The 26871-nt window shown below is 45.4% G+C and overlaps 1 protein-coding gene across 5 annotated transcripts in view; it reads left to right on the forward strand.

The window, feature by feature from the left end:
* The window catches only part of LOC307005951 (uncharacterized protein), a 120395-nt gene that overhangs the window by 34305 nt on the left and 59219 nt on the right, over nt 1–26871 (forward strand). The window contains exons 1-2 of one of the 5 annotated variants that reach the window (XM_079626500.1): nt 14167–14298; nt 23675–23915. The exons of 3 other annotated variants lie outside the window; for them this stretch is intronic. The gene's annotated coding sequence lies outside the window, so the exon portion shown is untranslated. Of the gene's footprint in view, nt 1–14163; nt 14299–23674; nt 23916–26871 lie in introns of those variants that run through there. One more of the 5 variants, XM_079626501.1, reaches the window with a different exon arrangement.

Genomic DNA, 26871 nt, shown 5'->3' on the forward strand with positions numbered 1-26871 from the left:
CACAAAAGTGTGTAAATGGGGTTTGGCCATGGAAACAATTTCAGTCAAAAGATTTTTTTTGCTTTAATCCCTGCGACTGATCGCATAACTCTTGAGGACAGGACTAGAGGAGTGGCTCTTTAGTTACCGCGGGATTGTCCATATATCCGGGATAGGATGCAGGATCATCTGGAACGGTATTAATCGTGATCCATCGCAGAGAGTTCCCGTCCCTGTGTAATTTAATAAATGTACTTGCTATCATATCATTATCTTGGGTCAGGATTCTGTTCACTTTGAGTTCAGAGGGTTGTTCCATAAAAGACGCTGAGAAAAGCGGGAATTAAACTCCAAAACCCGACTTCAATGAACCTAACAAATAAGTTGGGGCTAAAGCGGTTTCATAAAAGCTACTTCAAGTTCACACAATCCCACTAATGTGATCCAGGTTTATCTAGTCTGGATAACTGCGTCTCTGAAGCAGCCCTAGAGGTCGATCACAGATAAATCCATCCACCATCAAACTGCATATATTTTGTGCTGTTTTATGCGTTTGAGACATAATGTTTGCCTAAGTAACATCTCACAGGAACATTCTCCATCTGTAAATCTTAGAAAGTCCTGCAAATATTTCCATTTTGCTGCTAAACTTCACACTGAACGAGCGAGCTGCGCCAAACATGAGCGCATTAATTCTGACTAATATCTACATTTTGCTTGGAAAAGAAATAGGCTATGCAATATTTTATAACACCATAAATATGTTCTGATCATAATAATTTATCTTTAGGGTGTTGGATAAGTTGCAGTGAACTTATAGATCATTACACTCATATATTTTATACTTAAAATAATAATAAAAATTGAACAGAAGTAGCTAATTCAGAGAATAATTTTTTAAGAAATCTGACCAAACATTCTTGCTTTCTCCAAAAAACAAAAACAATTATTGCTTTAAAGGCTGTAATTCTCAGCATTCTAAATAAGTAATAAGTCATCTTTATTCAGTAGCTTAGGTCTTAAACCCAAAACTATATTTTGGATCTTTATTATATTTGATTTAGTTTATACAGTGCATTATGGAGAGGATAACATGAAATTAAGAGCAAAAGTATACATTTTGAAAATATATGTGCGACTCTAAAATCAAAGAATATTCCATAAAATAAAGGAATACATATTAGCCTACATTAACTAAATAACCTTCCCTCCCTTTTAATTATAGTTATTTATTATTTACTTATTTAATATTTAAATACTATTACTTGAATAACTTAATAGGAATTATGTGTCATTAAGAGTTTGATATAAATATAAATATTTTTTTTCCTTTTTTTCATATGTAAAAGTGTCTATGTACTTATAGGTTATTGTTCTAATGATGTGTTTTTTAGGCTGTGTTGGTGGGTATTTTTATCACAAAAGAAAAAAGTAAAAGGAAAAATAAGATTTATTGGAGGAAAATATGTCTTTAAAGGAGCTGTCCATTTGTATAATCGTGTTAAATGTGTTTGAATTGAAAGACATAATAAAGTACATATAAAAAAAATATATATATATATATACAGTCATGGCCAAAATTGTTGGCACCCCTGGTAAATATGATCAAAACTGGCTGTAAAAAATAAATCTGCATTGTTTATCCTTTTGATCTTTCATTCAAAAAATTGGCAAAATTCTAACCTTTCATTGAAGCAAGAGAATTGAAAGTGGGGCTAAATCACATTATGAAATAAATGTTTTTCTCCAAAACATGTTGGCCACAATTATTGACACCCTTTTATTAAATACTTTTTGCAACCTCCTTTTGCCAAGATAACAGCTCTGAGTTTTCTCCTATAATGCCTGATGAGTTTGGAGAACACCTGACAAGAGATCAGAGACCATTCCTCCACACAGAATCTCTCCAGATCCTGCAGATTCCCAGATCCATGTTGGCGCTTCTTCTCTTCAGTTCAGCCCACTCATCTTCTATAGGGTTCAGGCCAGGGACTGGGATGGCCATTGCAGATCTTGGTTTTGTGCTCAGTGACCCATTTTTGTTTTGATTTTGATATTGGTTTTTGGATCACTGTCCTGTTGGAAGATCCAAACATGGCCCGTTATAAGATTTCTAGCCCCGGCTGTTAGGTTTCGATTTTTTATCTGTTGGTATTTGATCCAATCCATGATGCCATGTATCTGAACAAGATGTCCAGGACCTCTGGCAGAAAATTAGGCCCACAGCAGTAAAGATACAGCAGAGTATTTCATTTTAGGACAGTGATCCAAAAACCAATATCAAAATCAAAACAAAAATGGGTCACTGAGCACAAAACCAAGATCTGCAATGGCCATCCCAGTCCCTGGCCTGAACCCTATAGAAGATGAGTGGGCTGAACTGAAGAGAAGAAGCACCAACATGGATCTGGGAATCTGCAGGATCTGGAGAGATTCTGTATGGAGGAATGGTCTCTGATCTCTTGTCAGGTGTTCTCCAAACTCATCCGGCATTATAGGAGAAAACTCAGAGCTGTTATCTTGGCAAAAGGAGGTTGCAAAAAGTATTTAATAAAAGGGTGTCAATAATTGTGGCCAACATGTTTTGGAGAAAAACATTTATTTCATAATGTGATTTAGCCCCACTTTCAATTCTCTTGCTTCAATGAAAGGTTACAATTTTGCCAATTTTTTGAATGAAAGATCAAAAGGATAAACAATGCAGATTTATTTTTTACAGCCAGTTTTGATCATATTTACCAGGGGTGCCAACAATTTTGGCCATGACTGTATATACATGTATGCTAAAATATTTGTTGTTGGACATTTAAATGTGGCTTATTTAGAATGTTAAACCTTTTAAGTATATTTTTATGATAGAAATAACTGTAACGGGACTATTGTAAAATCAAGGGTAGGCTAGTAATATAGCCAACTAAGCTCAGATTCATCTTACCAGTTAAAATGTAGTCTGCGCTTTCGTAATTATTTATTTTAAATTTTGTGATTTTAACTTCTGCTTTAATGAGCTTTTTTTATTTATTTTAGAATGTAATATTCTAATGTTCTTCTAATAACCATAAAAATGTACTACAGCTGCCAAATAAAACCAGAGAGAAATGTATTCATAAATCTGTACAACTATCTAATCAAATCTTGGGCACAAAACATTCAGGCAGTAAGAAAAGAAAACCTGTTGGATACTGTATATACACAATATATAAGTCTATATATATAACAACGTTAACATACACATTTCATATACAATTTAACACGTTTGTAGGTCTACATTGTCTCATTTATCATTGTAGCCTTATTTAAGTTGATTTTCTTTACTGTGTATTTATTTTAAGACTGATGGTTAACAGGTAAGGAATAATTGACGACAGGCCGTTGAGTTATTAGAAAAATAATGCACACCCGAGGTGGTAATGCGGTCACGACGCGAAGCGGAGTAAGTTAGACATTGAAAACTGCAGATCAAGCGCATGGGGCTGCAGTTTTTCTTGTTATGAATTGTATCCTATTTTCCGTTATTACAGTAAACTACGTGCAGTGATATGAACTGTAATGCGGTCAAGACCTGCCGGAACTACTTTAGCCGTGCGGTTCCCTGAAAATAATTGCACACCGTAGAACGTTTGTCAACCAATCAGATTCAAGCATTCAACGGCCCTGTAGTATAAAGTCCAATAATGGTATGAGAGACTGTCAGTGGTAATATCATTGTGTTCCTATTGGTCAGTGTTAGAGGATCTGAGGTTTAGCCTGACCGTTAACCTGCCCGTTAGCCTGACCGTTAGCCTGAGCCTGACCCTGACCGTTAGTCTGACCCTGACCGTTAGTCTGACCGTTAACCTGCCCGTTAGCCTGACCGTTAGCCTGAGCCTGACCGTTAGTCTGACCCTGACCGTTAACCTGCCCGTTAGCCTGACCGTTAGCCTGAGCCTGACCGTTAGCCTGACCCTGACCGTTAACCTGCCCGTTAGCCTGACCGTTAGCCTGAGCCTGACCCTGACCGTTAGTCTGACCGTTAACCTGCCCGTTTGCCTGACCGTTAGCCTGACCCTGACCGTTAACCTGCCCGTTAGCCTGACCGTTAGCCTGAGCCTGACCCTGACCGTTAGTCTGACCGTTAACCTGCCCGTTTGCCTGACCGTTAGCCTGAGCCTGACCCTGACCGTTAGTCTGACCGTTAACCTGCCGTTAGCCTGACCGTTAACCTACCCGTTAGCCTGACCGTTAGCCTGAGCCTGACCCTGACCGTTAGTCTGACCGTTAACCTGCCCGTTTGCCTGACCGTTAGCCTGAGCCTGACCCTGACCGTTAGTCTGACCGTTAACCTGCCCGTTAGTCTGACCGTTAACCTGCCCGTTAGTCTGCCCGTTAACCTGCCCGTTAGCCTGACCGTTAGCCTGAGCCTGACCCTGACCGTTAGCCTGACCGTTAACCTGCCCGTTAGTCTGACCGTTAGCCTGCCCGTTAACCTGCCCGTTTGCCTGACCGTTAGCCTGAGCCTGACCCTGACCGTTAGTCTGACCGTTAACCTGCCCGTTAGTCTGACCGTTAACCTGCCCGTTAGCCTGAGCCTGACCCTGACCGTTAGTCTGCCCGTTAACCTGCCCGTTAGCCTGACCGTTAGCCTGAGCCTGACCCTGACCGTTAGCCTGACCGTTAGCCTGACCCTGACCCTGACCGTTAGTCTAACCGTTAACCTGCCCGTTAGCCTGCCTGTTAGCCTGCCCGTTAACCTGCCCGTTAGCCTGACCGTTAGCCTGAGCCTGACCCTGACCGTTAGTCTGACCGTCAACCTGCCCGTTAGCCTGCCCGTTAGCCTGACCGTTAGCCTGACCCTGACCGTTAGTCTGCCCGTTAACCTGCCCGTTAGCCTGACCGTTAGCCTGAGCCTGACCCTGACCGTTAGCCTGACCGTTAACCTGCCCGTTAGCCTGACCGTTAGCCTGACCGTTAGCCTGACCGTTAGCCTGACCGTTAGCCTGACCCTGACCCTGACCGTTAGTCTAACCGTTAACCTGCCCGTTAGCCTGCCCGTTAACCTGACCGTTAGCCTGACCGTTAGCCTGACCCTGACCCTGACCGTTAGTCTAACCGTTAACCTGCCCGTTAGCCTGCCTGTTAGCCTGCCCGTTAACCTGCCCGTTAGCCTGACCGTTAGCCTGAGCCTGACCCTGACCGTTAGTCTGACCGTCAACCTGCCCGTTAGCCTGCCCGTTAGCCTGACCGTTAGCCTGAGCCTGACCGTTAGTCTGACCGTTAACCTGCCCGTTAGCCTGACCGTTAGCCTGAGCCTGACCCTGACCGTTAGTCTGACCGTTAACCTGCCCGTTAGCCTGCCCGTTAGCCTGCCCGTTAACCTGCCCGTTAGCCTGACCGTTAGCCTGAGCCTGACCCTGACCGTTAGTCTGACCGTTAACCTGCCCGTTAGCCTGACCGTTAGCCTGAGCCTGACCGTTAGTCTGACCGTTAACCTGCCCGTTAGCCTGACCGTTAGCCTGAGCCTGACCCTGACCGTTAGTCTGACCGTTAACCTGCCCGTTAGCCTGAGCCTGACCCTGACCGTTAGTCTGACCGTTAACCTGCCCGTTTGCCTGACCGTTAGCCTGAGCCTGACCCTGACAGTTAGTCTGACCGTTAACCTGCCCGTTAGCCTGACCGTTAACCTGCCCGTTAGCCTGACCGTTAGCCTGAGCCTGACCCTGAACGTTAGTCTGACCGTTAACCTGCCCGTTAGCCTGCCCGTTAGCCTGAGCCTGACCCTGACCGTTAACCTGCCCGTTAGCCTACCCGTTAGCCTGCCCGTTAGCCTGAGCCTGACCCTGACCGTTAGTCTGCCCGTAAACCTGCCCGTTAGCCTGACCGTTAGCCTGAGCCTGACCCTGACCGTTAGCCTGACCGTTAACCTGCCCGTTAGCCTGACCGTTAGCCTGACCGTTAGCCTGACCGTTAGCCTGACCGTTAGCCTGACCCTGACCCTGACCGTTAGTCTAACCGTTAACCTGCCCGTTAGCCTGCCCGTTAGCCTGCCCGTTAACCTGCCCGTTAGCCTGACCGTTAGCCTGAGCCTGACCCTGACCGTTAGTCTGACCGTCAACCTGCCCGTTAGCCTGCCCGTTAACCTGCCCGTTAGCCTGACCGTTAGCCTGAGCCTGACCGTTAGTCTGACCGTTAACCTGCCCGTTAGCCTGACCGTTAGCCTGAGCCTGACCCTGCCCGTTAGCCTGACCGTTAGCCTGAGCCTGACCGTTAGTCTGACCGTTAACCTGCCCGTTAGCCTGACCGTTAGCCTGAGCCTGACCCTGACCGTTAGTCTGACCGTTAACCTGCCCGTTAGCCTGCCCGTTAGCCTGCCCGTTAACCTGCCCGTTAGCCTGACCGTTAGCCTGAGCCTGACCCTGACCGTTAGTCTGACCGTTAACCTGCCCGTTAGCCTGACCGTTAGCCTGAGCCTGACCGTTAGTCTGACCGTTAACCTGCCCGTTAGCCTGACCGTTAGCCTGAGCCTGACCCTGACCGTTAGTCTGACCGTTAGCCTGACCGTTAGCCTGACCCTGACCGTTAGTCTGACCGTTAACCTGCCCGTTAGCCTGACCGTTAGCCTGAGCCTGACCCTGACCGTTAGCCTGACCGTTAACCTGCCCGTTAGCCTGACCGTTAGCCTGACCCTGACCGTTAGTCTGACCGTTAACCTGCCCGTTAGCCTGACCGTTAGCCTGAGCCTGACCCTGACCGTTAGTCTGACCGTTAACCTGCCCGTTTGCCTGACCGTTAGCCTGAGCCTGACCCTGACCGTTAGTCTGACCGTTAACCTGCCCGTTAGCCTGACCGTTAACCTGCCCGTTAGCCTGAGCCTGACCCTGACCGTTAGTCTGACCGTTAACCTGCCCGTTAGCCTGAGCCTGACCCTGACCGTTAGTCTGCCCGTTAACCTGCCCGTTAGCCTGACCGTTAGCCTGAGCCTGACCCTGACCGTTAGCCTGACCGTTAACCTGCCCGTTAGCCTGACCGTTAGCCTGACCGTTAGCCTGACCGTTAGCCTGACCGTTAGCCTGACCCTGACCCTGACCGTTAGTCTAACCGTTAACCTGCCCGTTAGCCTGCCCGTTAGCCTGCCCGTTAACCTGACCGTTAGCCTGACCGTTAGCCTGACCCTGACCCTGACCGTTAGTCTAACCGTTAACCTGCCCGTTAGCCTGCCCGTTAGCCTGCCCGTTAACCTGCCCGTTAGCCTGACCGTTAGCCTGAGCCTGACCCTGACCCTGACCGTTAGTCTGACCGTCAACCTGCCCGTTAGCCTGCCCGTTAGCCTGACCGTTAGCCTGAGCCTGACCGTTAGTCTGACCGTTAACCTGCCCGTTAGCCTGACCGTTAGCCTGAGCCTGACCCTGACCGTTAGTCTGACCGTTAACCTGCCCGTTAGCCTGCCCGTTAGCCTGACCGTTAGCCTGAGCCTGACCCTGACCGTTAGTCTGACCGTTAACCTGCCCGTTAGCCTGACCGTTAGCCTGAGCCTGACCGTTAGTCTGACCGTTAACCTGCCCGTTAGCCTGACCGTTAGCCTGAGCCTGACCCTGACCGTTAGTCTGACCGTTAACCTGCCCGTTAGCCTGACCGTTAGCCTGAGCCTGACCCTGACCGTTAGTCTGACCGTTAACCTGCCCGTTTGCCTGACCGTTAGCCTGAGCCTGACCCTGACAGTTAGTCTGACCGTTAACCTGCCCGTTAGCCTGACCGTTAACCTGCCCGTTAGCCTGACCGTTAGCCTGAGCCTGACCCTGAACGTTAGTCTGACCGTTAACCTGCCCGTTAGCCTGCCCGTTAGCCTGAGCCTGACCCTGACCGTTAGTCTGACCGTTAACCTGCCCGTTAGCCTGCCCGTTAGCCTGAGCCTGACCCTGACCGTTAGTCTGCCCGTTAACCTGCCCGTTAGCCTGACCGTTAGCCTGAGCCTGACCCTGACCGTTAGCCTGACCGTTAACCTGCCCGTTAGCCTGACCGTTAGCCTGACCGTTAGCCTGACCGTTAGCCTGACCGTTAGCCTGACCCTGACCCTGACCGTTAGTCTAACCGTTAACCTGCCCGTTAGCCTGCCCGTTAGCCTGCCCGTTAACCTGCCCGTTAGCCTGACCGTTAGCCTGAGCCTGACCCTGACTGTTAGTCTGACCGTCAACCTGCCCGTTAGCCTGCCCGTTAACCTGCCCGTTAGCCTGACCGTTAGCCTGAGCCTGACCGTTAGTCTGACCGTTAACCTGCCCGTTAGCCTGACCGTTAGCCTGAGCCTGACCCTGACCGTTAGTCGGACCGTTAACCTGCCCGTTAGCCTGCCCGTTAGCCTGCCCGTTAACCTGCCCGTTAGCCTGACCGTTAGCCTGAGCCTGAGCCTGACCGTTAGTCTGACCGTTAACCTGCCCGTTAGCCTGACCGTTAGCCTGAGCCTGACCGTTAGTCTGACCGTTAACCTGCCCGTTAGCCTGACCGTTAGCCTGAGCCTGACCCTGACCGTTAGTCTGACCGTTAACCTGCCCGTTAGCCTGCCCGTTAGTCTGACCGTTAGCCTGACCGTTAACCTGCCCGTTAGCCTGACCGTTAGCCTGAGCCTGAGCCTGACCCTGACCGTTAACCTGCCCGTTAGCCTGCCCGTTAGTCTGACCGTTAACCTGCCCGTTAGCCTGACCGTTAACCTGCCCGTTAGCCTGACCATTAGCCTGAGCCTGACCCTGACCGTTAGTCTGCCCGTTAGCCTGACCGTTAGCCTGCCCGTTAGCCTGCCCGTTAGCCTGACCGTTAGCCTGACCGTTAACCTGCCCGTTAACCTGCCCGTTAGCCTGACCGTTAGCCTGAGCCTGACCCTGACCGTTAGTCTGACCGTTAACCTGCCCGTTAGCCTGCCCGTTAGCCTGACCGTTAACCTGCCCGTTAGCCTGACCGTTAACCTGCCCGTTAGCCTGACCGTTAGCCTGAGCCTGACCCTGACCGTTAGTCTGCCCGTTAGCCTGACCGTTAGCCTGACCGTTAGCCTGCCCGTTAGCCTGCCCATTAGCCTGCCCGTTAGCCTGATCGTTAGCCTGAGCCTGACCCTGACCGTTAGCCTGACCGTTAACCTGCCCGTTAGCCTGACCGTTAACCTGCCCGTTAGCCTGACGGTTAGCCTGAGCCTGAGCCTGACCCTGACCGTTAGTCTGACCGTTAACCTGCCCGTTAGCCTGCCCGTTAGCCTGACCGTTAACCTGCCCGTTAGCCTGCCCGTTAGCCTGACCGTTAACCTGCCCGTTAGCCTGCCCGTTGGCCTGCCCTGGACCAGGCTAGTTTTTCAGCATAAGTTGCCAGAGTAACTGAGTTTGAACTATTTTAAGTTTGCTTTATGAAACCGAATCAACCGACAATAAGTCTGACTTGTATTCTAATCTTGTTTTATGGAACAACCCTCTGGTAAAGTTATCCTTTGTTCTTTATTCCTACCAGTTAATTCATTAAGATTTCTCCAAATAAGTTTCCCGTTTCCTTGAGCTTGTGACGGAAAGGCCATATGTGAGTACTTCACTCGCTTCCCCTGATGTCCAATCTCGAGAGAAGACCAGAAAAGGTCATAATAAGAAACCCACAGCTCAGTATGTCACAACCAATGTAGGAGAACTATCTGAGCTGTTAAGGAATATAACCATTTGAAATGTATTGCTGAATAAAGAAATGACTGTGTAGCTCTGTGGCACTTAGTCAGGTTAAACATTACCCACAGCCACGCTTGCTAAAGACATGCTACGGTTACTAGAGACCGGACACAAGCCACAGCCTCAAACCACAGCTCGCCTGCTACGGCTGCTAGAGGCCCTGATCGCTGCTTGAGATAATTGTGCTTGCTCAAAGCCAGGCTCACCCTGCATATTCAGATTATAATCTTAAAGAAGACAGTTGTCGCTACTAAAAGCAGCTGCTGTTATCTGCTGAAGTGCAGCTGACACAAGACTATAAAGAGGAAGGATCAGACAGACTCGTCACTCTTCCTTGCTAACAAAGATCTGGATCTCCAGCGTGCCGGATGCAAGAAGCCACAGAAGCCTAGCTAGTATCTATCCGTTAGTTAGTACTCCATTATAATCTGTAACAAGTATTCCTTTTCATTTGATTCTTTTAATAAATATTGTTAAACATTTATTATAATCATCTGACTGGACCTTGGATTTCCTCACCAGCAGTGAGATATTATGATCGGACAGACCAGTCAGCAGATTATGTGATGTAGTTACTCTCTCAGGTCTATTTGTAAATGTCAAATCAATTTGTGTCTGGGAGGAGTTAGTTGTTCTTGTTGGACCTTGTATCCGTTGGGAAAGATTGAATTAATTTGTTATCTCAAAGTTTTTTTTCTCTGTTTATTTGTCCCAGTTTATATTAACCCTCTGGGGTCTGAGGGGTTTTCTGGGTCCTGGAGGTGTTCTGACATGCTCTGACATTTGTGCTTATTTCTGTTACTTGTGACATTTTCATGGCTAAAGTATTATTACACTGCATTCAGCACAAACTCTGCTACAATAATATGTCAGCAGCATGTTTGTAAAAGTTTGTAGTTTTGAGATAATAACATTTATGCGTGGTTTGTGAAAATGACAATAAAAAATGTCACTGAAATAAGGTCATGAAACCCAAACTGATTATTTCTTCACAAGACTTTTGAAAATTGTATCACGTAGCCTAGAATATTTTCTTCAAACCTATGCGAAAATCCCCCTGACTACTCAATCATATATAACAATATATTGATTTAAAATTTGTAAGACATGTCTTGTGTAAGAAAGCTTTATGCGAGTAGGCGTAAACCACCCATGAATATTGAGTGTTTCACAGCTAAGAAAGCTAAAGACAAAGAGCCTCCCATAATGGCCCTATTAGGAGCTCTCAGGCACGATCATTATGAATCATAACCAGTCATAACCAGTCACATCACACAATCACATCATAACCAGTCACACACCTTTGTGCCATTCCTGAAACATTTCCAAGATGTTTGATTTTTCACTTTACCATGTTCATGTTGAAGTCAGCAAAACTCATGGTCCCTAAAAATAAAAAATAAAAAGCTGTGAACATCCTAATATCAAGAGAATCAAGGGCTGCACGCAGGCGCCCTAGGCAAGATTTTAAGTGGCGCCCCCTTGCATCGCAGTACAGTACTTGCACTGTATGTACATATACTCACAAGAAACTTAATAGCTTTGTTTTAGACATTCTTTTATTTAACTAAAACAATTGCACATTCAAAATACTAATTATAATAATAATAAACAGAAGAGGAGTATGTGACACCAGTCTAATAATAAACACATGATTTAAAAAATACAATAAAATGAAATAATATAAATGAGAAACCTAGAGATAAATACATGATGTAGGCTATAGTGTATAATATACAATGTATTTTTTCAGATACAAATTATATTAGTAATTCATATATTAGTAATAATTAAAATTTCATTGTCATTACAATGAAATTCTAATTAGCAGAATGCAAAAGAATCAGTAAACTGCAGTATAATATTGCATGTGGGAATGCTAAGTTATGCTCTAACATTAATGACGTGCACTTTAACACAGGTGTAAATTTTAACATGATAAAAACTTTATAGACAATATGAGCTGTAACACAGTTAACAGCTGGCGTTACAACTATGGAATTATTATTATGATTATTAATGGTATTTTGATTGATTATTACAAGCTGGGAAAACGTGAGATATTGATGTCAATGAAATTAACATTAATACACCTGCTGATTAGATCTAATATTTACACATTTGTCCGAGGAAGGTAGGCTACTCATATTACTATTTTCCATAATAATAGCGCTATAGGCTTATCTGTTAGAACCATTGACTGTTAATATTTTGGTTAGAACTAGCAGATAGCGCTGGTTATTAGATTAGCTAACCATGTATGCTAATGACTAATGGCATTATTGATCATCGTTCTGTAACATCAAAATAATATCATTCACATCATCTTTACTGTAACATTACCTTTGTCTTTGTGTAGCAGGGAAATGTTGTTACATCAGATTATAAATTTGTTTTAGTTTAATTTTTATTATTTGTTTTGGGGTATTTTATTTTGAAAAGTTTACGAGGTAATCACAGTATGCACGTCGGCTGACGTCATGCGCAGGTCAGTGGTTCAAACGGCAGCGCAATCGGTGATCGTTCTCTTTCCTGCATTGTCACTAGAGAGGAGAGGTACGATTTCATGAGCTCCGTGCACTTGATGTTAAATTGAGTATAAGTGTTATAACCTGAGTTTAAATAATCAATTGTGAAAGAGTATTCATTGAGATGTTATAATTGACGATTAGTTTGAGTCGTTAACTTGTTAAGTTAAGTTTATTTGTGCTCTGTTATTGAGTGAATAGTGCATTGCGTGAAATGGCGGCGCGTGGGTGTGACACGAGTGAGAGATGTGTTAGTGGCTAAGCGGCTAACGTCTCGAATAATATATAAATTTGTGTATTTGGTACGCATATTAGAGATAAACTCTAGTTTATTCATATATATTGTACATTGCATTCACTGTGTTTTGTAGTTAACTAACTGTGTACTTAAACATGTATTTTGTGGTTAACAGGCGAAAGAGCTGCAGTTAACGGTGCCTGTTTGTTTATGTGTTTTATCACACAGGTATGTTAATTGGTATCTAAGAAACACTGTAATGCTGTTCTGAATTATTTGCATATAATTATATTATTGATACTATTGCTATTATTACATATATGGTATATGTATGTGTGTGTGTGTGTGTGTGCGCGCGTGTGCGCTCTTTCCTGCATTGTCACTAGAGAGGAGAGGCGAAAGAGCTGCAGTTAACGGTGCCTGTTTGTTTATGTGTTTTATCACACAGGCATTGTGATTAAATTCATCTTTAGTACGACCAGCTTTGTGTGGAAAATCCTTTTCTTTATAACATCCTAAAATAACACAACGCAGAGGAACAACCGCTACAAAACTGGTGCCGTGACTCATCGATTGGTTGATCGTTGTCGACCGCCGGGATTGCTGACGTCGAGTTCGACTGGAGCTGAGGAGTGCTGGAGGAGAGACGGGACTTCAGTTATCTGTTGCTGTTTCTTCGGAGGCGTCCGGTCGTCAGACGGTTTGTGCTGTGTCTAGGAGGAGACTGCTGATGAACTGCTTCACGTGAATTCGACTGTGAAGTTGCATATTCAGACTGTTGGACTGGTGAGTTGTGACTAAGCTGGATCAAGCGAACAGCGTGCTGGATCATCGAAGAGTGTCACCAACTTACCTGTTTTGACTGAACTGTGTGGATGAAGGTACTTCGCAACATCAATTGACTGGGTCTTTGATTGGAGGACTGCGTAAAAAAAAAAAAAAAAAATTTTTTGTAAGGACATTTGAATTTTATTTCTTTGAGTTATAACAGGTTCATTACGATTGATTTGTTTTGTTTATATTTTTGTGTTTTGAGAGTGTATTCTGACGCCTGAGGGGAATGGCTGCTAGACAGAGCGATTTGGGGTGGGACACTACATTTACCGCTGGTAGAGGGCGGGGCAGTCTTTTGAGTACCCCTGACAAAACTAGGCTGTTTGAGGATCCCGAGTACTGTAGCACAGGCCGGGGTAGAACAGTTGGTGGTTCCGCCTACGAAAGAACTAATATGCGGGATAGTCCAATCGCTGCAGCCAGTAACTATGAGTTCGCTCCGCAGGAGTCAGAAATGTCTGGTCAGATGAGTAACCTCATAAAACAAATTGGCAGTGAGATCGGTCAGTCAATTAGAGATAGTATGATGAGACCTGAATTTCCAAATTATCCATCTGCTAAGAGGTTCCAAGAAGGTATCAGTGGCCATGTGACTGACCAGTCGAATAGCACTGTAATTGATGCTTCAAAAATGAACTTGATCCTGAAAGCTGAGGTGGCAGCACCAGCACATTTTAGAGGAGATAGTTCGGACAAATACTCAATCATGGAATGGGAAGATATGATGAGGGTATATTTGAACAAACTTGAGGTGAAAGATTCTGAAATGGTTGATGAGATAATGAACAGAGTTATGGGGCGGGCCAGAGATGTAATGAGAGTATGGCTGCGTAATGGTTCAACGGCTCCAACTGTTGATTCTGTATTTTCTGTTTTGAAGCAGCACTTCGGGGACCAGAGCAGTTCGGGTATTCCGTTGGCTGACTTCTATTCTTTGAGACCATATCCCAGAGAGAGCGCTTGGGATTTTTGGATACGTTTAAACAAGGCGGCGGATGTGGCTGAGCAAAGTTTAAAATGGGAGGGCAGGACTCTGGATAACAGGAACAAAGAGGTAGCAGTTCTGTTCATTCGTAACTGCCCTGACAAAGAGTTAGCTTTTGTTTTTAAAAGTAAACCTGTAAAGTCATGGAACGCATCTGAGGTGCAAGAGCAGCTTGACGAGTTGTTAAGAGAGCGGAAGTTGACAAATCAAGCGGTCAGACAATTCACCACAGTTGTCTCAGAACCAGATGTTGACGTATCTATCGTGCCTTCTAAGTCTGAACAGGGTGCGGGTGTAACTGATGAGAACGCATTGGACAAAGTCTTGTCTTTACTGGAAAAAGCATTAGTGTGCAACTCTCAGTCTGTGCGGGGTCCCTGGCCTAAACGAACGGGCAATAAGATTAGAGAATGCAGAGTGTGTCGAAGCAGTGAGCACAGCACGACGGCCCATTGTAAAATGCATAACTTGTGTTTCAAGTGTTTTGCAGCTGGACACACGAGCTACAACTGCGACAGTCAGAGGGTGGGCTCTGGTCACCAAGACAAAGTCACGTCTCAGGGAAACTAGGCAGCTCCCTTCGGGCAGAGGTAGAGGTGGGGCTGTGTAGTAATTCCTCTGAGACTGATATTGAGTCAGTTTATTCCTTTTACCGTGAAAGCATTGACAAAACAAAAACAGTAGTATTTCAGAACAACATGCAAGTTGATCAAAGTAGCAGTTTGTTTTATGCAAGTGTGTTGTTGCAGGACAAAGTTGAACTTCGGGGGATGTTGGACAGTGGCTCCATGGCGACTACTCTGAGCGCGGACATAGTTCCTCAACTCAGAGACGCTGGGGCGCTGGACCAGGATATCCTGAGTTCTTCTGATATTGTCCTGGTGGGTTGTGGGGGAAAACAAACTACTCCAGATGGTGTATGCAATCTGAAGCTTGAAGTTTATGGGGTCAGTTTCAGTGTACCAGTTCTGATCGTGAGGGGTCAAAATGACCCGATTATACTCGGCACGAATGTTTTGAAGCCTCTAATAAGTCAGATGAAGCATACAGAGCAATTTTGGAGAGTGGTGAAAAGACCAGACACGGCTATACAGTCTGACAATAGCCAATTTTTGCGCATGCTTTCATGTATTGAGAGATGGAGGGGGGATTCGATTCCTGACAAGGTGGGTACTCTGAGACTGAGGTCAGCAGTGACACTCCAGCCAAGGAGCGAACACCTTGTTTGGGGTCGTTTGCCTACAGGGTCAGTACTGTCTGTAGGGAGCACTGTAGTCATTGAACCAAGTACTTCACGTTGTGTGCATCGGAATGTGTTAGTTGGGAGGGTTGTTTCACCTTTGTGGGGTGATGGTTGGCTGCCAGTTAAGATGATCAACCCGACCAATTCAGAAATTCTGTTGAGGAAGAATGCGAAGGTGGCCGATGTGTATCCTTGTGTTGCTTTAGAGGACCTAGAACAAACGACTGACTGGGTGGTTAGTCAAAATGCAGGTGCGGTACGTTCTGACAAGTCGTGTGGTAGCCTAACTGTGAGGGACTCTACATCTGGAGCAAGTTCAGTGGGTGACAGCAGGTTGGATGACCTGGGGCTGAACAATCTTAATGTCAAAGACTGCGAGGTGTCATCCTTTTGGCGAAACAAGCTTGTTGACCTAGTCGAGAAATATGAGTGCGTGTTTTCAAGGCACAGCTTGGATTGTGGCGAAGCGAAGGGATTTTGTCATCGTATCAGACTTACTGATGACAGGCCCTTTCGTCTTCCATACCGCCGCCTTTCTCCTGCACATTACTTGAAGCTGAGAGAGACTTTAGATGAAATGGAGGACAAGGAAATTATTAGGAAATCGAGCAGTGAGTTTGCGTCTCCATTGGTCTTAGTGTGGAAGAAAAATGGGGATTTAAGATTATGCACTGATTTCCGATGGCTAAATGCACGCACGGTGAAGGATGCTCATCCTCTTCCTCACCAAGCAGATGTCCTTGCAGCATTGGGGGGGAACGCATTCTTTAGTACAATGGATCTGACTTCTGGGTACTATAACATCCCATTGCACGAAGATGACAGGAAGTTCACAGCATTCTGTTCGCCATTGGGACTTCATGAATATAATCGATTACCCCAGGGTCTGTGCAACAGCCCAGCGACATTTATGAGAATGATGTTGACTGTTTTTGGTGACCAGAACTTCTTGAGCCTTCTTTGTTATTTAGATGATTTATTGGTTTTCGGGAAGACTGAAGAAGAGAGTTTGGAGAGGCTTGAGATGGTTTTTCGGCGTCTAAAAGACCACAATTTGAAATTGTCTCCTTCAAAGTGTAGGTTTTTGAGGAAGTCCGTAAAATTCTTGGGTCATATTGTGTCTGAAAATGGGGTTTCCAGTGATCCAGCAAAAATCGAGGCCATTGTGAGTATATCTGAAAGAGACTTGATGGAGAGTGATTGTGTTACACCATCAGCAAGTAAAGTCAGGTCCTTCTTAGGTATGGTGGTGTACTACCAGCATTTCATAGAAAATTGTTCTATGGTGGCTAAACCCTTGTTTCAGCTTTTGACAGGTCAAAAAAGACCCAGAAGGGGGAAAGGTGTGAAACGACTGAAAAGTCGTACTCTTTCTCCGATGGATTGGACTGATGACTGTAGAGCAGCACTGGAGAATTTGAAGTCTGCTTTGGTGAGTCAGGTTTTGCTTGCGCACCCAGATTTTTCTAAGCCATTTCTGTTGTCTGTGGACGCCTCCTCTAGTGGGTTAGGGGCCGTTTTGTCGCAGGTTCAGGAGGGATGTGCTGTGGCAAGGCCTATTGCTTTCGCGTCAAAATCTTTGAATCATGCGCAGTCAAAGTATCCAGCACACAGACTTGAGTTTTTGTCAATGAAATGGGCTATCTGTGATAAATTCAGCCATTGGCTGCGGGGACACAGGTTTACTGTGTGGACTGATAATAACCCACTTAAGTACATCCTCACAAAGCCCAAGCTGGATGCGTGTGAACAACGGTGGGTAGCGAAGCTTGCGCCTTATGATTTTGACATTAAGTATATCCCCGGACCGAAAAATGTCGTGGCAGATGCATTAAGCAGGGTACCGTTTGTGACTTTGGGAATTTTGCACAGATTGACAAGGACACCTTATGATATCTTATTGCACGAGGCTGAGGCTGTCGCTGTCGAGCAGGTGCAAGACATGTTCCATTTTTCGTGTGAACGTCCGGATGGTGAAGAGGTAGATGGGCTGTTGGAGCCTACAAATGTAGGTGGAAATGTGAATGTAGGGTCTACTCACCTTATTGGAAAAGTCTCTCACCAAGATTTGTCAGCTGTTCTTCATTCTCACTGTGACTGGGAGCATGGTGCAGCCATTAGGAGTATGTCGTTTGTGCAGCATTTACAGAGTTTGGGGGATGTAGAGCAGAGTGAGCTCCCTAGTTTTACCGATGATGAACTGCTGGTGAAACAGAGTCAGGATCCTGCGATTGACAGTAAAGTTCTTTGTGGAGAGAGGAAGGCGTCCGTCTCGCAGAGAAAAAGTGTTTGAGTCTAAAAGAACTGTGAAGATACTGCGCCAATGGGGTAAACTTACCTTAAGGTTGGGTGTTTTGTACAGAGTTTCTAAGAATCCAGTGTCTAAGAAAAAGATTTACCAGTTTGTGGTGCCGACAGCTCTTCGAGGTACTGTTCTGAAGGGGGTGCATGATAACGCTGGTCATCAGGGTCAGCATCGCACACTATGGTTGGCTAGGCAACGGTTCTTCTGGGAGTCTATGGAGGAGGACATAAAGACATACGTTAATGAGTGTAAGAGGTGTATTTTGAGTAAGAGGCCTGAGCCAGAAGCAAGGGCTCCGCTCGTATCGATTCACACGAGTGCTCCTCTTGAAATGGTGTGTATTGACTTTTGGTCAGCTGAAGATTCTAACAACAAGACGGTTGATGTGTTAGTGGTCACTAGGGCTGCACGATATGAGAAAAAGCTGCGATGTGCGATAATATTGTTTAATATTGCGATGACGATATGACTTGCGATAAATGTGATTGTTAACTATACTGTTCCCATGTCTTAGTGCTTCAATAGGTTCTTTGCGCGATAGGTCAAAGGTTTATTACCTGCCTGGTTCAGAATACACGATTTTGGCACGATCTGTTTGGCGTATGGGTGTCGTGGAGATTCGTAATAACAACGGGCGTCGGGACGCAAGATTCGATCGTGTCATCGTATAGTGTGTCATAGTGGGCGACAACCTACGTCGCGTCTGCGATGCTTCACGACAGAAAGACTATAGCATGTTTAATTCTTTAACGGTCCTCCACGACGGGTTGAATATGTGAGCGAGGCGAGACGTGAGTGAGTGCAACAGTGAGTGTGTGTGTGCGCCAGTGAAAGTGTGAGCGTGTGTGTGCGTGCGTGAGTGAGCGAGTGAGCGAGGGACAGTGAGTGTGTGTGTTTGTGTGTCTGTGCGTGCGAGTGACTGTTTGCGAGTGAATGTGTGTGTGTGACGGCACGCGATGACTGGTCGGAAAGCAACGTGTAGTCTGACATGTTTCTTGTCCACGACAAGATTTTAGGAGTCAAAAACGTGTAAATTAGTGCTAATCTGAACCAGGCATTATTCATCGTGTCAGGCTGTCTGTTGCGATGTGTTCATCGCGGGAGTTCATATCGCGATGACGATGAAAATTCGATGTATCGTTCAGCCCTAGTGGTCACAGACCATTTCACAAAGCTTGCTTGTGCTTATGCGTGTCCGAATCAGACTGCGGAAGCTGTTGCACGTGTTTTGTGGAACAAGTTTTTCTGTATCTATGGGTTTCCGGGGAGAATACATTCAGACAGGGGTGCGAACTTTGAGAGCTCCCTTATGGTTGAATTGTTGAGATTGTCGGGTGTGGGAAAATCGCACACAACCCCATATCATCCGATGGGTAATGGACAAACAGAGAGATTCAACCGTACCCTGGGTGATATGATTCGTTCGCTGCCCCCAAGATCTAAAGTCAAATGGCCACAAATGTTGAACACTCTTACTTTCGCGTACAACTGTACAAGACACGAGACCACTGGGTTTCCACCGTTCTTCTTGATGTTCGGCCGAACACCAAGATTACCAGTGGATATTCTGTTTGAAAATGTCATGTTGAATAATGAGACTGTTAATGTGCACAAATATGTTCAGTCTCTTGAGAAAGACTTGAGGGAAGCAATGGTAATCGCACAAGAACATGCTACAAGACAGCAAGCCAAACAAGCAGAGTATTATGATCGGAAGAGTAAAGGTCATTCTCTTGAATTAGGTGACAGAGTACTCCTTGCTAATAAGGGTGAACGCGGGAAGAAGAAATTAGCGGACCGATGGGAAACAGTTGTGTATGTTGTTGTGGGAAAAAGGGGTGCTCTAAACACTTACCAGATAAGGAATCCTGGGACTGGTCGTACCAAGACGGTACATCGTAATCTATTAATGCCTGTCAATTTCCTGCCTGTGCCAGCTTGGGATGCTGATAGTGATGGTGATGATGTCGTGGATTCCACAGTCTGTGTCTCATGTGATGGAGATGATCAAACTCCGAGTGAGCGAACCTCTCGCTGGGTGTCAGATCTTAATGCTGCCACAGAAGTGACGCGAAAAGAGTTTGAGGAGTGCTCTCATTCTGATCAGAGTGTTGCAGTTGGTGACGGGGATGGGGAATGTGCAACTGAGATGGGCAAAGTACCTACGTGTAAGACAAATTTGGACAACTTGCCTGGCTCTACCTTGTCTGTATGTTCATTGGTGACGGATGATTTTTCTGTTTTGACTGTTTTGAGTGATGAGTGTGCTTCAGAAGTTGAGTGTACTTCAACAGTTGCAGAAACTCCTATGTCAAGATCAAGTGTGCAAGATCAGATGAATGAAAGAGTCTCTGGTCTACGAGATGGTTTTAGGTCAAGGTTTGGGAGACTCATTAAGCCAGTTAATAGGCTTATACAGACAATGTCTACACAAAGAGTATCTGCAAGTCATGAAATGTAAAGTGTTAAATTGAGAACAAAAAGGATTGTTGAAGTGTGGTTGAAGATTTTTTTTTTATATATTTTTTTATTTTATTATTATTACATGCTTTGAGAGAGTTGTACATTTACAGGTACATTGTTGGTGTCATGAGTAGAACTATGTATAAGGCATGGTTTTCTGTGGGTAATTTGGGGATTAGCTACCCCTGGGTTACCTTAATCTCGAAAGAGATAGTTAAGAACTGAACGGATCTAATGTGATTCAAGAAATAGTGACATCGTTAATTTGATAAGACACGGTATGTAATTGTTAATCTGATGTAAAACAGTGGGGGTGGATGTAGCAGGGAAATGTTGTTACATCAGATTATAAATTTGTTTTAGTTTAATTTTTATTATTTGTTTTGGGGTATTTTATTTTGAAAAGTTTACGAGGTAATCACAGTATGCACGTCGGCTGACGTCATGCGCAGGTCAGTGGTTCAAACGGCAGCGCAATCGGTGATCGTTCTCTTTCCTGCATTGTCACTAGAGAGGAGAGGTACGATTTCATGAGCTCCGTGCACTTGATGTTAAATTGAGTATAAGTGTTATAACCTGAGTTTAAATAATCAATTGTGAAAGAGTATTCATTGAGATGTTATAATTGACGATTAGTTTGAGTCGTTAACTTGTTAAGTTAAGTTTATTTGTGCTCTGTTATTGAGTGAATAGTGCATTGCGTGAAATGGCGGCGCGTGGGTGTGACACGAGTGAGAGATGTGTTAGTGGCTAAGCGGCTAACGTCTCGAATAATATATAAATTTGTGTATTTGGTACGCATATTAGAGATAAACTCTAGTTTATTCATATATATTGTACATTGCATTCACTGTGTTTTGTAGTTAACTAACTGTGTACTTAAACATGTATTTTGTGGTTAACAGGCGAAAGAGCTGCAGTTAACGGTGCCTGTTTGTTTATGTGTTTTATCACACAGGTATGTTAATTGGTATCTAAGAAACACTGTAATGCTGTTCTGAATTATTTGCATATAATTATATTATTGATACTATTGCTATTATTACATATATGGTATATGTATGTGTGTGTGTGTGTGTGTGCGCGCGTGTGCGCTCTTTCCTGCATTGTCACTAGAGAGGAGAGGCGAAAGAGCTGCAGTTAACGGTGCCTGTTTGTTTATGTGTTTTATCACACAGGCATTGTGATTAAATTCATCTTTAGTACGACCAGCTTTGTGTGGAAAATCCTTTTCTTTATAACATCCTAAAATAACACAACGCAGAGGAACAACCGCTACATTTGTCGCGTTTTTCCTCCTCTTCTTTTCTTTTTTTCCTCCCCTGGGCACCAGATAATTTGGGACGCTTTGACATATTAACTTTTTTTGAGGCAATAAAAACAAAACCGAATGTTTAAGGAAGTCTGTTTGGTGGAGGTGGTTTCCCATCCTGCTTTGTGGCGCCTCATGTTTTGTTCTGCACCGTGAACTAAGTGTATATGTGTGATCCCTTCAACTCCCCCCTGGTCACGTTAAAGTAAGAAATTTATAAGAGAAAGTCAATGCCATGTAAATCCCATTATTGCTCCACTCGTTGCAGTGTTAATGAAGTACAATAAAAGCGGAAAGTTCCTTACGCGGCTCTGGCGCCCCCCCTAGGGTATACGGCGCCGGCGCCCTTAGCATTTGCCTATACTGCCTATGCCGCGGGCCGGCCCTGGCTGCACGATTTTGTGAATACATTTTAGATTTGTTCTGGCTAAAATTGCTTTTTAAATGTTACAAAATACACAAACACACACACAAACACACACACACACACACATATATATATATGCCCTCCTGCCCTTACGAGACCCTCCATCCCTCCACCTGACCTTACAAGACCCTCCATCCCTCCACCTGCCCTTACGAGACCCTTCATCACTCCATCGGCCCTTACGAGACCCTCCATCACTCCACCGGCCCTTACGAGACCCTCCATCCCTCCACCTGCCCTTACGAGACCCTTCATCACTCCATCGGCCCTTACGAGACCCTCCATCCCTCCACCTGCCCTTACGAGACCCTCCATCACTCCATCGGCCCTTACGAGACCCTCCATCCCTCCACCTGCCCTTACGAGACCCTTCATCACTCCATCGGCCCTTACGAGACCCTCCATCACTCAACCGGCCCTTACGAGACCCTCCATCCCTCCACCTGCCCTTACGAGACCCTCCATCCCTCCACCTGCCCTTACGAGACCCTTCATCACTCCATCGACACTTACGAGACCCTCCATCACTCCACCGGCCCTTACGAGACCCTCCATCCCTCCACCGGCCCTTACGAGACCCTCCATCACTCCACCGGCCCTTACGAGACCCTCCATCCCTCCACCTGCCCTTACGAGACCCTCCATCCCTCCACCGGCCCTTACGAGACCCTCCATCCCTCCACCTGCCCTTATGAGACCCTCCATCCCTCCACCTGCCCTTACGAGACCCTCCATCCCTCCACCTGCCCTTACAAGACCCTCCATCCCTCCACCTGCCCTTACGAGACCCTCCATCACTCCACCTGCCCTTACAAGACCCTCCATCCCTCCACCTGCCCTTACGAGACCCTCCATCCCTCCACCGGCCCTTACGAGACCCTCCATCCCTCCACCTGCCCTTACGAGACCCTCCATCCCTCCACCGGCCCTTACGAGACCCTCCATCCCTCCACCTGCCCTTATGAGACCCTCCATCCCTCCACCTGCCCTTACGAGACCCTCCATCACTCCACCGGCCCTTACGAGACCCTCCATCCCTCCACCTGCCCTTACAAGACCCTCCATCCCTCCACCGGCCCTTACGAGACCCTCCATCCCTCCACCTGCCCTTACGAGACCCTCCATCCCTCCACCTGCCCTTACGAGACCCTCCATCCCTCCACCTGCCCTTACGAGACCCTCCATCCCTCCACCTGCCCTTACGAGACCCTCCATCCCTCCACCTGCCCTTACGAGACCCTCCATCCCTCCACCTGCCCTTACGAGACCCTCCATCCCTCCACCTGCCCTTACGAGACCCTCCATCACTCCACCGGCCCTTACGAGACCCTCCATCCCTCCACCTGCCCTTACAAGACCCTCCATCCCTCCACCTGCCCTTACGAGACCCTCCATCCCTCCACCTGCCCTTACGAGACCCTCCATCCCTCCACCGGCCCTTACGAGACCCTCCATCCCTCCACCTGCCCTTACGAGACCCTCCATCACCCCACCGGCCCTTACGAGACCCTCCATCACCCCACCGGCCCTTACGAGACCCTCCGTCCCTCCACCGGCCCTTATTGCCTCGATTGTGAAGCACAGCGCAGCAACAACCTCAGGCATAAGGCATGGCTCGCCTCTGGCCATGAAGAAAAGAGCCCCCGCTTGTTATCAATCAGCATGTTTAAGGTTTGCTCTATGCTTCTCTCACAGGAGTGTGTGCTGTTGAGACGAGTCTCACAGGTTCTGTTAAGGCTCTCTGTATGATGTGATGAGGGAGACAGTACACTCAGGCAAAGATAGCCTCATGTCACTTTCCCATCCATGATCAGATCCCAGTCTGACTGCAGCAATGAGGGACATGATGGACAGCAGAGACAGGGGAAGGAGGGAACGCTGGTCAGCTGCTTCATCAGAATAAAGCTGAAGAACGAGAGCCTGTAAATATGTGATTGTAAGAACAATAAGTATGAATAAAGCATTGTTTCATGTGTTGTTGACTTTTATATAGTTATTTATTGTGATGGTTACTTTTTTATCTTTTACTCATTTATTCATGTTTCTTATAGTTGTCAGTAAATCGAATATAATTAATTTAATTAAACAATGCATTAATTAATTGTTTGACTGAAAATTGAGATGTTCACTGCATTTATCTCATGCATAGCTATATCATATGACAAAACAAATTACATTTAGCTTGTTTTACTAAAAAAAGTCGTATTAAGTATTGGTCAGAATTTTTCATTATTATTGTGCATAAGTGTTGGGGTGGGCAAGTAATGCAATTCATTTTGGGGTAATCTTAATTTTTAAAGGGTGATGTTTACATTTTCCCAGAATAAAATCAACAGTTTTCTCCAAAGGCGAGATCTTCACGCAGCTGCCCGTCTCCTTTGTTACATTACAAATGATGAGTACAACCATTCTAGGTAGGGATGTCGAGTTACTGATGTTATGAGGTGTTAGTGCAGCTCTCGCTCATATCATTTTGTTATTGCAGAACTTCTAGTTACATAAACATCAGGGAAAGATACCATGGTTGTATCTTACAACAATGAACAATAATAATGCAGAAAACATAAATAGTATGGGTTTGCTTACATCATAATATAAGATTATATACACAGGTGAAAAAGCACAATGACGAGGTAAAATATATTTTAATAATTCATCATAATACATAAAGAAAATGCATTTTTTGTTTGCTTTAAGTGACTTTTGCTTGTGGGCGAATGTTCATATAAAATGAAGAAATTTAACAACATACTCAAGAGATGACGATTTGGGGGTTTTATAACAAAATATTTATTTAAGGATAAAACTGTGGGTTAAAAATATAAGAACTTAAATCAACCCATAATTTATTGGGTATATAGACACAATCACAAAATAAATGGGTAGCTGTTTCTTCAAGACCACAAAATGAGCCAGTTTCGTCAATATCAAGATATTTACAGATAACGTTAGTTGAGTTAAACCTGTCGCTCGTATCTTTTAAGTTGTTGCGCTTGTGATAACGTCGTATGGTCACATAATAATGTCAACATGGCGGATGATGTACGGCTTGCATTCATACTTAACGAGATCAGGCTATAAAGTGCCTACTCTTTTAGCGCTCGTTAAGTAAGTACTCATTGCAATTAAGTGCCTACTCGGGGAGTATGCGGTTTTGGACGCAGCCAATGCTTCTGTTACGATCCTCGGTATCTGTTTTTGTGTAGGTTGTGGTTTTTTGTATGCGTGTGCAGGGATTGGCTGCTGCTGGAGGAGTCTGATTGGTGGATACATTGATGACGCTATAAAAGGGCTGTGCAAAAAAAAGACGGGGAGCTCATTCTGGCGTTGGCCTGATGGCGTGAAGAGCTCCGGATTCCTCCTCCCGTCGGCAGATCCCAAAACTCTTCAATTGATTATGTTTGCTTGTTTGTAATGATTTAACTCGTTTCTTCTGGCTTATGGTTTAGGAGCGTAGGGGTGTCCTGCCATTTATGTTGACATTGTTTGCGATTTGTTTATTTTTAGGGAGTTAGGGAAGTTCTTTGTAATTTTATTTATTCCTTGATCAGGTAATTTATATAGGTTTATTTGTAAGTCTATTTTGTTTGTTATTTTGGCCTTGGGGCACCCTGAAGCCATTGCTCCTTAATTTAATAATCTTTTCACTATAAATAAATTATACTTTTGTATAATTTGAAACTTTGTCTTTGGTGATCTGTCGGCTGGCGCTGGTTTCCTAACTTTTATTACCAACAAAAGTTCATGTCAGGCCCGTCCTCAAAACGGGCCGAAACCGCTTTGTATATATTTAAATGTCCGTCGAGTAATCCCTTGGGTTTGGATTGCGGATCCCAGATCAGTTTTGCATGATTAAGAGTTTTTAAAAAGTTAATTCTTCGATTTTTCCCGAATCGCCGGGTTTAGTCCCCAGTGTTGCCGGTTGAGAAAGGGCTGTTTAACTGGATTTGCGGTTTGGTTGAACCCGTTTTCTTGTGAGGGCGGAGCAGTCAAAGTTTGAAACTCACCTCTACCTGGCGTTCGTGGACAGAAGCGCTCTCCACACAGCATCCGAGGCAAGTCCCCGCCAACTGCGGCCGCAACATCCAAAGCAGGGACAGCACACATACATCGGCACCAGAGAAAAGCGTCACGACGGGTGCGTAGCTCCCCAGCCAGGACTAAGTAGCCAGGCTACTCCATTCGCCGCCGCTGTCCCCTCACTGCAACAGGCACCCCCCGTGTACACCTCCACTCGCTGACGGAGGCATCGCCAAAGCAGGGGATAATTCAGAGCACCCAAAGAAGGCAGCTGGTCGCCAGCGGAGGCCAGGCACTCTCCCAGCATGCTCCGATTTATTCGGACTCATTCTAACTGCATTTCCGCTGTTATTTGGCTTTTTCTCAAAATAATCACTGGCGCTTTTATGGATTAGTACATATTCGACCGCAAGAATGGCAGCCGATGTCACCTTATGTTCATTTACATACATCGCGACACGCTTAGTGTCCAAAACTATTCGATTAGAAAGCTCTTCAAAAGGTACTAACACCCAATGATGTACGCCAACGAATAAAGAGACTTGCCAATTCCCTTGCCACTTCAACGTGTGTTTTACGCTCATCTTTTCCCCATCCCCTAAAACGTCGCCCATACGCTTCGGGGACAAGTTCATATGCTTTTAAAATAGCCTCTTTTACTACTTGATAGTTCTTTCGATTTTCAGAAGAAAGTGAAATGAAGGCTTCCTGAGCTTTACCTTCCAAAACACTTTGTAGTAAGAGTGTACGTTCAGCATCCCCTATCCTCAGCCAAGCTTTCAAATTGAGAAAAAAACACATCTGGATCTCGATCATTGAATTTAGGCAAGAATTGAATCATCTGTACTAAACCCGTCATTCGATTTCCACTC

The sequence above is a fragment of the Phoxinus phoxinus genome (genome assembly GCF_949152265.1).
Source record: "Phoxinus phoxinus genome assembly, chromosome: 1".
Lineage (NCBI taxonomy): Eukaryota > Metazoa > Chordata > Actinopteri > Cypriniformes > Leuciscidae > Phoxinus > Phoxinus phoxinus.